Source organism: Equus asinus, chromosome 2 (assembly GCF_041296235.1).
Source record: "Equus asinus isolate D_3611 breed Donkey chromosome 2, EquAss-T2T_v2, whole genome shotgun sequence".
NCBI classification, from domain to species: domain Eukaryota; kingdom Metazoa; phylum Chordata; class Mammalia; order Perissodactyla; family Equidae; genus Equus; species Equus asinus.
The window spans coordinates 51,860,164-51,872,188 of record NC_091791.1 but is presented as its reverse complement, the minus strand read 5'-3'; the positions used below and the strand labels follow the sequence as shown (position 1 = coordinate 51,872,188).

General features: G+C 41.6%; 1 long non-coding RNA gene across 1 annotated transcript in view; it reads left to right on the top strand.

The window, feature by feature from the left end:
* Positions 1-6,291: 6,291 nt before the first annotated feature.
* Positions 6,292-12,025, top strand: part of LOC123279778 (uncharacterized) — a 122,494-nt gene continuing 116,760 nt past the window's right edge. The window contains exon 1 of the long non-coding RNA XR_011495268.1: positions 6,292-6,582. This is a non-coding gene — a long non-coding RNA (uncharacterized lncRNA). The remainder of the gene's footprint in view (positions 6,583-12,025) is intronic.

Below are 12,025 nucleotides of genomic sequence, written 5' to 3'. Positions count from 1 at the left end.
AAGGATTGTGTAAACTGAAAAGTGTTCAATAACTGTGACTTATACTCATGATATCTGCTTAGAATCTCGATCTCTGGGAAATGAGCAGTGGGCAGTTTTTGTTCCCACTTTAGAGATGGGGGAGCCCTGCACTGGAGAGGCCAAATGACTTGCTTGAAGGTATATGGAGAGTTGGTGGCACAAGTGGGATTTGAGGTCAGAGAACTGACTTGTGTCATTACAATAGCATTGAGTACTTACCACGTGTCAGTTACCGTACCAAGCCTTACATCACTTAGTCTTCCCATCTTATATCATTTGTTACTATGAAACAGTACTAGGCATTTTACAAATGGAGTAACTGAGGCTCAGAGAAGAGAAGTAACTTGCTCAAGCTCTCACAGCTAGAAAGTGATGGAAGGGGGATTTCAACTTTGGTCTGCCTGACACCAAGCCTGAGCTGATATTGTATAGTGTCCTGAGAAAAGTTGAAACTATTCAACATCAAACAGAGCATAAACCATATATGTGAAGCTTTGGAAAAAAGTCATTAACTGATGTCTTATTCTGTCCTTCCTTCAACAAATATTGACTAAGCCCCTATGATGTGTTAGCCACTGTGCTAGACACAACAAAGAACTTGAGTTAAACTTCTCAGAAGTTACTGCTTATATTAAGACACTCCACCAAAGGGTGCTGTTGGGGCCCTGTCCATAATTCCTCACCCTGCTGACTTTAGAGCATGCTGGCCTGCTTTCCAACTGTCAGCTCCTGGATTTCTTTGCTTGAGAGCTTCCTTTGGCCACCAAAACCTGCTTTGCTTGACTATGTGGCCAGCTGCAAGCGCCCAAAATTAATACCTCATGCAAAGACTGATGGTAGCTGGTATATAGATACCCCAGCTCCCACCTCTCTGGTGGGATAATTCCGAGGTGCATGTTCTGCACTGGCTTCTAGAGTTTTTCCATTGAGATTAAGTACCAGTTGCCCACAGTATAGCTGGCTTCATCATACATCTCATATTGGCTGCCTTCTATCCTGTCTCATTTTCCTGCTCCCCAACTGGTGTTTCTTTTGCCTCCCAAATCAACTTCTTGCACTCAAATCCTTGCCTCAGGGTCTACTCTTGAGGCAACCCAAATTAAGACAGGGCTTCTAAGGGCTGTTTTGTTCTATTGTGAGTGGATATTTTGAATCTTATGAAGACAGGCAGCCATGTTTAAATTGTCTTAGGAGTTAATTCTTGGTCTAGTAGTGGTTTAACTTATATTTACCTCAGCCTCTCCATGACTTATATGGAAATGTTGAGACCTGTTACCTGCTATATCCTGGACTCTTAGTAGATATCAAAGAAATAATGTACCAAACTTTCTCCTAAGAGCAAACTGTTCTTATTTCACAGGGGTTTACCTTGTGAGGCCCACTAGGGCAAAGGAGAATTAGAGAACAAGGTACTTGAGTACAGTATTATTTTCCTTTCCCTGAATCTTACTATTTTGAAGGAAGCGCTTATTGCTCCTGTTGAGAAGAGAGTACTTCCTGTACTCATGCCGGTTTTTGTTGGGCTTTGCTGGACAAGAGCGAATAGGTGAGCCTAGGAGCCGTCCTTAGCTCCTTAGAGGGCATTTTCATTTTGCTGTTCAGCAAAAGTTTATTGAACCTTTATGGGATCTGAGCCCCAGGCCAAACAACGTGGAATAGACAGAAACACATAAAATGGATAAAAGGCATAGCTCCATGTAAGGGTTCAGGGATCTGGGAAAAACAGTTGAAATATCTCTTTTCTTTTGGCTCATTTGGGTAGTAATACATTGCATCTTGGGGAACAATCAGAAAATCAAGTTGACTTTAGTAAGTCTGCTTGATTTTAAAAATATAATCCAGGGTGGGGGATGGGGAATGGCCTGTCTATGGAGACAAATGGTTACCAATCTCAAAATAGCTTTTGCTTTATTTTTACTCAGCCAACAAACATTCTCTTTTGGAGTCTTAACCTAATTTCCCAGAGTTGCCTGGCCTATCTTTCTCCTCTAATTTTAATGTTCTACTCAAGTCTTTAAGGTCTCAGCTGGTTAATGTTTAATGCTCTCCACGACCAGTGTTTGATGTTTACACTTTATTGGACTAACCAAATTTGTAGAGCAAATTAAAAGTGTGCAGGTCTTTGACAAGCCACGTTTAGATATGTGTTGCTCAGAAACCATCTTCTTGTTCAATACTGCATGCCCCAAATAGTTTCAATTAACTATTTTCCTTTCCTGGCAATATCCTCAGCTCTCTGCATTGCTTTTGAGGAGCTATTACTTCCTAGATTTACAAATGTCACAGTCGCATACACTTCTCCTTCCAGAAAGCCTGTCACAATAGAGAGCTCCACTTCTCTGTGAAGTGAGAGTGTCAGCAACAGGTAACCTATTAAACCAGATTGACCAAAAACCACAAAAAATTTCACTGGGGAGGGAACAAGAGAAACTGGGAGAGGAGGGTTTGTGTGGGGGAAGGAGGGAGAAAGAATTGAAGAGTTGGTATTTTTGTTTAAAAAAAATACACATTCTAAGAAAACATACGGGTGTAATAACACACAGATTAGGTAAAGACCCATTACTATAATTACCTGAAGAAATATATTATTTCTCTTACTCATGGGTTTAATTTCAGTCTCTATTTTGAACAAACTGAAATGGTGGTGTGATATCACACAACAGACATGGTCGGGGAAGCCAAAGCTTGGGTTCCACGTCCAGCTGGGTCAGGCCTCCCGGTGTGACGCTGCCTGTGCCCTGTCCTTAACCTTGCTGGGCATCAGCCATGAAAGAAGAGAGTTGGCTGTGATCTCTCAGTGTCTTCCAGTTCAGGCATTTTGGGATTCGATCCTATCTTTAGCCCCACTCATAATATTTCTGGGGAGTGGAAGGTGGGGTTTACAATAATCTTCTTAAAGGAAGAAAGTTTCACAAATAATTGCCCCCTAGACTACGACTTAACCTAGTTTTCCTCAGAGTGCCTTGATTGTGGCTGGCTGTTAGCAATTTTTTCTCCATCTTTCCAAACCAATATTCTCTCTCAGCTTTGCTGAGAGATACTGGTTTTGACACAGGGGGAGAAGATATTAAGGAGGCTTTGGGATTAAATCAGCAGATGAAAAGGAGGAATCCCCAAACTACAGGGTCATTGATGGACTTGGGGGCTCAGGTTTCCTGGGGGGTCAGATTTCCTCTCTCTTCTCAAGGCTCCCAGCGTCAGGCCAGGCCCGGAGTGATAGCTGCTTTCTTGACACATCCACGGTGGCTGAACGCTAATGTGTTTAACAGTTGGACTTATTTTTAATCTACTGTATTAGGAGCACAAATTTAATCAAGAACAAAATGTTACCAATGTTGTTTTTTTGTCCCTGCATACGCATATATCCTTAACACTGTTTTGCATTCCCTTGTGCTAGAAAGCTCTCCATGTGACATCTGACTTATTTCATAACATTAGTTTTTTTTTAAGTGCAAATATATGTGGAGAAAGAAGAGAAACAAGGAGCTGAATTTCCATTCTTTGCAGCCCCCCTGCTTCAAGAAAAAACTGCTGTACACATTTTAACAATTAACATTCCTGTAGTGGATGTCGTTATGGATGGAGCTAATAAATGTTTTCAAACACTCCTCGTCTCAAATACACGTTCAGCTTATTTTCTGTCATTTGATGGCATGGGTGGGTTGAGACATTCCTCTAAGCGTTTTTTTTTCCCCTCCTGGTTAAAGAAAGAGATCTTATCTTCCTACCCACCCTAACTCACCTCCTTCCTTTGCCCTCCCCACCCGCCCGTGCCTACTTTACTGAAACCTGACTTGCAGGTCAGCCGGCTGGTAACAGATTAATTTTACTCTGTGAGGAACACCAAGCATTTTGGCCAGGAAACATGAGAACCCTGTTATAATATTACCGTTTTTCTAAATTAAATATTAGGAAAAATTAAACCAAATTGTGGCGCATAGTGCAATGGAAAATATTTCTCTTCCAAACACTCGTCTGTGATAAATGCCTGTGTAAGTGAAAGCACAATAAATATGCACTACGTTAAAAACCTAGATTATTCAGGTTTTAAGACTTATAGCTAAAAGTGGTTTAATGTTTCATGCCTAATAATAGATTACTCCTATCACATTTCTAACCTTTATTTCTCCTAGCTTTGAAGTCCAGCCATATAAAGGTTGTTTGTAGAACCACACGAAAGTTAAAGCAAATATTACTTAGAATGATTCATACCAGCAAGAATTTGCAATGAAGGCCGAGGCTTTCTTTCTTTTTTTTTCTGGTGTGTATGTGTGTCTGAATCAAAGGAAATGAAATGTTTGTAATATTTTTTGGTTGATAAATTTATTAAAACATTTTAGAGGCTTGTAGTAGAGGCACGGCTGACATAAACAGACTGACTGGAAACAGATTACATTCTGCTCTGTGGGGGAGGCAGAATTTAAAGGGGGAAAAATTCCCTGGATTTCAAAAATTGCCACCAGGTCACAGCAATACTTAATTAACTGAATACATTAACGGAAGGCTATAACATAGATGCTAAAAAAGGCGGGGGGAGCAGTCAAGTTCATTTAATCCTCTGTTCTTTGCTTACAGATTAGCCTTTCAGAATGAGCAACCTGATTTTTTTTTTTAAAGGATCCATTTACCTTCCAGAGCTTTTCATAGCAAAACATTTTGCATGGTTGCAAAAGAAATTAATTTGTTGCCAGTTGCTCCATACTGGCAGGAATTCTGAATAAAGAATGTAAGCAATCTATCTTTGTTTGCAAGATATAATAATCTGGCAGTTAAAATTCTTTGGAAACATTCTGATGACTTATGTGGAAAAGTAGCGCAGCATTTTCAAAGAAAACTCAGAACTGTATGCAGGGGAAGATAAAAGATATATGAAGTGTTTGTTCTAAGCGATACTATTCATTTAAAGATCATAATGTAACCCCACCCTAGCAATTATTGTGAAAAACAAGACAAATCGCCATCTATAGCTTTCTGACACAGTCTTGATTTGAGAAAGAAAATAAGCACATTACTGTTACAGTCTAATAGACTGCAAGCTGTTTTATTAGAGTCAGCTGAATCCTGTTTTGCATAAAAAAGAACTGTTTGCTATCAAGAACACATTTACATTAATATGACTTTGACAAAGTAAAATAAAATCGCATTAAGATGATGTAAGTAGATAAGACAATGAAATCTCTGTGAGAGAGTTTTGGCATACGCTAATTACAGTCAAGTCCCTGCAGGAAAAGAACATATTTTTACACCAACTATCCATGTGTTTGAAAATGTAGAGAGCCCAAAATGCAATCCTTGGTTTAGGTATTTCCTGAATACATTGTGTTTCCGAGGTAGTTTTTTTTTTTTTTAAAGGAGCCTGCCTGATAAATAACACTTTCCTTTACTATAAGACAAGCAAGTTTCTTTCTGAATACTAGCCTGTAATCATCCTGATTATTTTAAGGGATTTTCCAATATAGGGCAGCTGAAAACAAGGTTTTAGATTACATGGTAATTTAGGAATGCATGAAAAGCTAAGCAGTTACCATAATAGGGTTCTGGATAAACTTCATGGTTTTTAGAGCAAAACATAACAACATATGTTTTGTGATTTGTTTCAATGATTTTTCTATATTTTTTTGGTTCAGGTTCTATCAAAATATTTGGAGGCCTCATCTGCGTTCAGCGTTTTTATAACCTTATTTTGAAAACTTTGATGTCTCTCTTTTTAGTTCAGTCATTAAAAGAAAGGCAATGATGGATGATGATAATGCTGCGGATTTTATGACTAATCGGTTCTTGGCAGCGGCCATATTTCTTCCGTAGTGAAACTTTAATATTCCTTTGGCCTTGTAAAGGCTTAAAAATAATTTTTTTTTGGAACTGTGCTACAACAGCTATTATTAAGTATTACCAAACAGTTCTTGCACAAAAGTTAGCACTCTGATTTAACACCTGACAAATGAAGCATTCAGGAAAGTGGATTTCTCCTCCTTTCTAGCTACTCACAAATTTTGGATGCCTTGTAACCATGTTTTTCTCTATGTTTTAAAGGCAAGAAAATGGAGAAACACTACACAGATGGTAGACAATTTGAGAGGGAAGAAAGTCTCATGGGGTGAGATGAGCTACCATTTGCATGTCCTCTTCTCGAATTGTCTTTGTGACATGCAGTTTTATGAGGAGCCCGACTTTCTGCCTGGAGTCTTTGATGTATTGTTCTTGAAGTTGCAACAACAAACACCAGGTGTCTCCACTTAGCTGAGCTAAAGGTCCTGCAGAGGAAGGCCCCTGCACCAGGAAAAAGTTGAAACGGCCTTCCCTTTCCCCAGCGCTTTTGGCTGCTGCCTGGATAAGGCTGGTTGGGGCCAGGGGAGGAGAGATCATTCTTTGATGAGCATTCAGGTTGGAGCCTGTTGACTCATATCAGATCTGGAAGGGAACCTGATTTTTGAGTGGAAGTCATGAAGACTGGGGCCCCTGGCAACACTGGTGTGCTGGGGATGGAGTCTAGTGAACCAGGCAGCAGTGGCTGGGATTACATTCTTGGTCTACTCTGACAGGGACTCGCCATCTTGGAAGGTAAGAGGCCAGTACTGGGTAGATGGGTGCTGCCTTCTTGTGGGAGTGCCAGCTCCATAGGGACCTCTGCTTGGGCACAACCAGACTCAAGTCCCGGCAGCTGATGTGTTGGCTTTTTCTCTTCCATTGGCTGATGCTTCAAATTCCAAGTTGTGATTCCCATTAAAATTTATTCATTTCTTCAACAAATCATCATTTAATCTCTACTGTGCACCAGGTACTGTCCTAGCAGTAAAGAAACCAGACAAAACCTGCTGTCTCATAGAGCTTGCATTGAAATATGACCCTTCCTTTGAAGCTAAGGATAACGACTGAGGCCAGTGTTTCCCAAAATGTGTTTCGTGGCACTTCAAGGATGGTGATAGGTATTCTACTGAGAAAAGATTTCATATTTCATTACACTCTGGAACTGCTGGATGAGCTGGTCTAGATGCAGGACTTAGTAGCCTCTATGTGTTAATTTGCATTGTCCCTTCCCAAGAGATGTCCTATTTGTTTATGAAATGCATTTGGCCAAGGAGTCTTTTTTTCTTCCAAACCTAGAAATTACCCCAGATACAAGTGAATATTTTGAGGAATATAGATTTTTTTGAGTGGTGGACACTCAGAATCTTTCTCCCTCCTGCAATAGACTTGAGGTTAGATTTGGAATATGGAAGTAGGCAAAAAAGACAGGGCTCAGAGGCCACCTGTCTGAGGAGGGAGATGTTTGCCCCAGAGAATGTGACTGTAGAAGCAGCACTGATCTCATTGTAGAGGAAAGCTCTGTTCCCCATCAAGCTCTGAGTAACCTTCCGATGACCACATGGCACATGGGAAAGCTAAGAGATATGGGTTCTAGTCCCAGCTCTGCCTCTAACTAGCTGTGCAATCTTGGGTAATTTGCTTACCCTTTTTGATCTTAATTCCTCATTCCTACTAATCAGCACTGAATATGTATTAAGTCATTTACTCATCAAAACAGCTTTATGAGGTAGGTCATGCTATTGCCTCTATTTTATAGATAAGGAATCTGAGTAACAAATAGATTAAGAAACTTGCCCAAGGTCACACAGCTAGAAAGTGATTGTGCCAAGAATATTAAATGACAATCTTGGACCAGATGGTCCCTTCTTTAAGATCTAATATTCTATGATTTTATGAGAATGACTTTTGCTATGTCTCATATCTATTGTTATCGGACAGTTAATCCTCTAAGCAAAAATAATTCATCAGTTAACAAATTTATTGAGCATGTACTCTGTGCCGGAACTAGCCAAGGCCCTGGAGAATCCACAAAGAACAAGACAAAGTCCCTGCCCTCAGAACCTTACAGTCTAGGGGTATGGGGTTGGGGACAAGTAAGAGGCAGTCTATCCATGTAACAAAAATATTATCACTAACATTTCTATAGTGAATCAAATTATTAAAATATTATGGCATACTGTTCATAAAAATCAAAATGTAGAAACAACCCAAATGCCTATCAACTGCTGAATGAAATAAATAAAATGTGGTATATCCACACAATGGAATATTATTTAGCCGTAAAGAGGAATGAAGTACTGATGTATGCTACAACATGGATGAACCCCCAAAATATCATGCTGAGTAAAAGAAGCCAGACACAAAGGCCACATATGGTATGGCTCCATTTATATGAAGTGTCCTGAATAGGCAAATCCATAGAGACAGAGAGAAGATTAGTGCTCGCCAGGGCCTAAGGGAAGTGGGGAATGGGGAGTGACTACTTAATCGGTACAGGGTTTCTTTTTGGAGTGATGAAATGTTCTGTGATGGTTGCACAACATTGTAAATGGACTAAATGTTACTAATGGTAAGTTTTGTCCTATGTGCATTTTGCCACAATAAAAAAAGCAATGATAGATAAGGCGAAGCTTATTATTCCCATTTCAAGTTCATAAATCCCTAATCATCACCTGCATCATGAAACACTTGGCTCAGCAGTGTTGTGGATATAAAGGTGAATAAGACATAATCCCTGTCCTAACAGATTTTACGATCTACTTATTGGAATTATAGAAGATCAACAATGAATTACAATAAAGCATAATTAAATCGGCATTATAATGGCAGAACAGGGAAAATGATGAGGAATATTTGGGAGAAAGAAACCATTCATCACCAAGGCTCTGAAGACATCATCAACGTAAGCGGCAGCCGCAAAACCCAACAGGCCTTCTGCATCGTGATGGTGGCATAACATAGGGGTTGATGCAGAGTCACACAGCAGTCATAGGCCGTGAGACCTGAAGGGAGTAGTCAATCGAAACGAAGAAGGTAAAGAGGAAGAACCGAGCACACAGCGTGTGTAGGATAAAGCTGCCTGGTGTTCTGACAACATGGCCATCATCTGGGGCACAGTGACAGATGTGGTAGATGTCCATGAAAGACAGGTGACTCAGGGAAAAAAAAGAAACAGTTCATTTTCAACTGAGGTTATTGGAAAATCCTTATGGAGGAACTGGTGGTTCATGTGTCCTGAAAGTTGAATAGAAATGCAGTAGATGGAGAAGAGGAAACCAACAGACAGAGAGGATAAATAACTCGCTGAATGTCACACAGCAGCGACAGAGCAGAAAGTGAATCCTAGGCTCCTTATCCTCGTTGAATATACATTCGATCCTCCTTTTTCATGGATTCCATATTCGCAAATTTGCCTACTCACTAAAATTTATTTGCAACTCCAAACCAATACTTTGGGCATTTTTACAGTCATTCGTGGACCTCAGCAAAGTGGTGAAAAATTTGAGTTGTGAGACAGGCACATTCCCAGCTCAGGTCAAACAAGGAGATGCTCTGCCTTCTTCTTTCCTCTCTTAAACTATAAACAAGTCTCTTTCACAGTGTGTTTAGTGCCATGTTTTCACATTTTTCTGCTTTTTGTTGGTGATTTCACTATTTAAATTGTCCCCAAGCATAGTGTTGAAGTGCTGATTGGTGATCCTGTGTGCAAAAAGGCTGTGGCGTGCCTTGTGGAGAAAATGTGTGTGAGATAAGCTTTGTCCAGACTTGAGTTATAGTGCTGTTGACTGAATTCAATGCTAATGAATCCACATTATATATTAAATAAGGTGTCTTTAAACAGAAATACACATAAAAGCAGGTTGTATATTAATAAGTTGATGCAAATGCTGTGACAGAGGCTCATAGGAACCTAACGACTTATTTCCCCTAGGAACAATGGTTTAGTATTCACTAATTCAGTGTTCGTGACAATTTTATTGGACATAACTACCACAAATGCCAAGAATCAACTGGACTTCTCGTTATTGTCCACTCCCAGATTTGAACTTGGGCCATTTCTTCTCTACTCATCACTCCTCATCAACCCCTGCCCCCTGGCTAAACACAACATACACATGCACACACTGTGCGTGCAGTGCAGGTGTGCATATATGCATGCATGTGCACACCCACATGAACACACTCATACAGGTGTGTGCACACATGCGTGTGCTTCTCCCTAGAGTTGGTTATTTTGTAGGATTCAGATCAAAATCAAAATGCTAGGCCCCTTGTTCAGTAATTATTAAGAATTTTAAGATGGCAAGAACAGAGCATTAAACCACACGCAGGGGCTTGTGCACATTTTGCACACTGATGAAGCTGACCCTCTTCTCTCTCCACCTGGTCAGTCATGTCCTCACTTCACTGCATGTGCTGCTTTTTCCTCTGGGACAAAGAAAATCTGATCACTGTTCATCCAACGTCACTTGAGATAAGAAGTTTACCAAGCCATTTGGACTTAGCCAATGTCCCTGGGGAAGAGGCTGATACACTCATAGACACACAGTCTGTGATGACTTGGTAGCTGAAGGGCTGCTTTGGCCTTTGGCCTCCTGGAGTCAAGTGACTTGGAGGGGCTTCATTTTCTCACTGACAACCAGCCAGAGTCACGTGGGCTTGCATGTCAGAGCGAAACAGAGCTGCAGAGCTCCACTCTGCCTCTCGTGAGTCCCCTGGGCCACATTCCCTGCAAGAAGTCTCCTGAATAATTTGATAGGTCTCCATTTAGCCTCCTTGAAGTTCCTGGACAATGCTCTGGCCTTGGCAGCCTCTCGCAGGCGGCCTTCGTTCAAGGACTGCGGGCTTTCCAGATAGATGTCCAGATTCCAGGACAGAGGCAGGGGGAGGGCAGGCGCTAGAGTCCTGAAGTGGATTTGCTTGGCCCGGAACTTGCTCATTACAAAAGTTGTGGCTGAAGTCTTCAGCGAGGAAAGGAGGAGAGGGGAGGAGTAGACAGTCAAAAGCAACTCACTGAAGGCAGATCCCTGGAGTGCATTTTCTTATCAGGGTCTCCTCACCCCTGCTCTTCCTCTGACCCAGAAGGAGCGGGATGAAGTTGGAGAAAGTCTTGCAGACTTGTGAGGAAGCCGGCTGGGCTTCCTTTTGGAAGGGAAGACCCAGGCAAGTTTGCTGGCTTCACGAATTGCTCCCTTGGGCCGTTCACAGCTGTCTTCACCTCTCTCTTCTGTGTGGCCACACGTCACAGGGCCTTCAGAGCCGTGTTCTTCTGGAAAGCCTTCTGAGCCTTGGGCAGGTAGAAGGCTGCCTTGGTTTGCTAGGGCTGCCCTAACAAACTACCACGGACTGCGTGGCTTAAACAATAGAAATTTATTGTCCTGTAATTCTGGAGGCCAGGAGTCCAAGATGAATGTGTCAGCGGATTTGGTTCCTTCTGAGGGGTGTGAGAGAAAATCTGTTCCATGCCTCTCTCCCAGCTTCTAGTGGTTTGCTGGCCATCGTTGGGGTCCCTGGCTTGTAGATGCAGCCCCCAGATCTACGCCTTGATGTTCACATGGTGTTCTCCCTGTGTCTCTGGTTCCAAATTCCCCCTTTTTATGAAAACACTTATATGGCCCCCTCGCTCCAGTATGACCTCCTCTTAACTAATTACATCCACAATGACCCTATTTCCAAAGAAGGTTATATTCTGAGGTATTGGGGGGTCCAGATTTCAGCATATGAATTTCGGGGGACTCAATTCAATCCAGAGGCAGAGTAAATTCAAACTTGGTGTAGAAGGCAAGTGGCAGCCGCTGTAAACTCTTGAGCTGGATCGTGATAGTGTAAAAATGGCATTTGAGGACAATGGCTCAGGCAGTGGCAGAGAGGATGGATTGAGCAGTATGTCAGGAGAGGCAGGGGGACTGACTGGAGTCTGGGCTACAGAGGGAGTGGAATGGAAAGGCCATGAGGGTTTTTAAAGGAAAATAAAATGTTAGGATTTGATTAATCGGCTGGGTTCAGAAGACGGGAGCATTAGTGATCAGGACCTAAATTCATAGCAAAGCTGAGAAGGGAAAGGTGGTTGTGGGGTCCATGTATGCACGGTGTGCATGAATGCACGTGCTCAGGTGAAAATCTTAGTCTGGGATGCACTGCGTTTGAAACGATATTTGGCGTCTATAAGGACATATGCTCTATTCAGAGGTCAGCA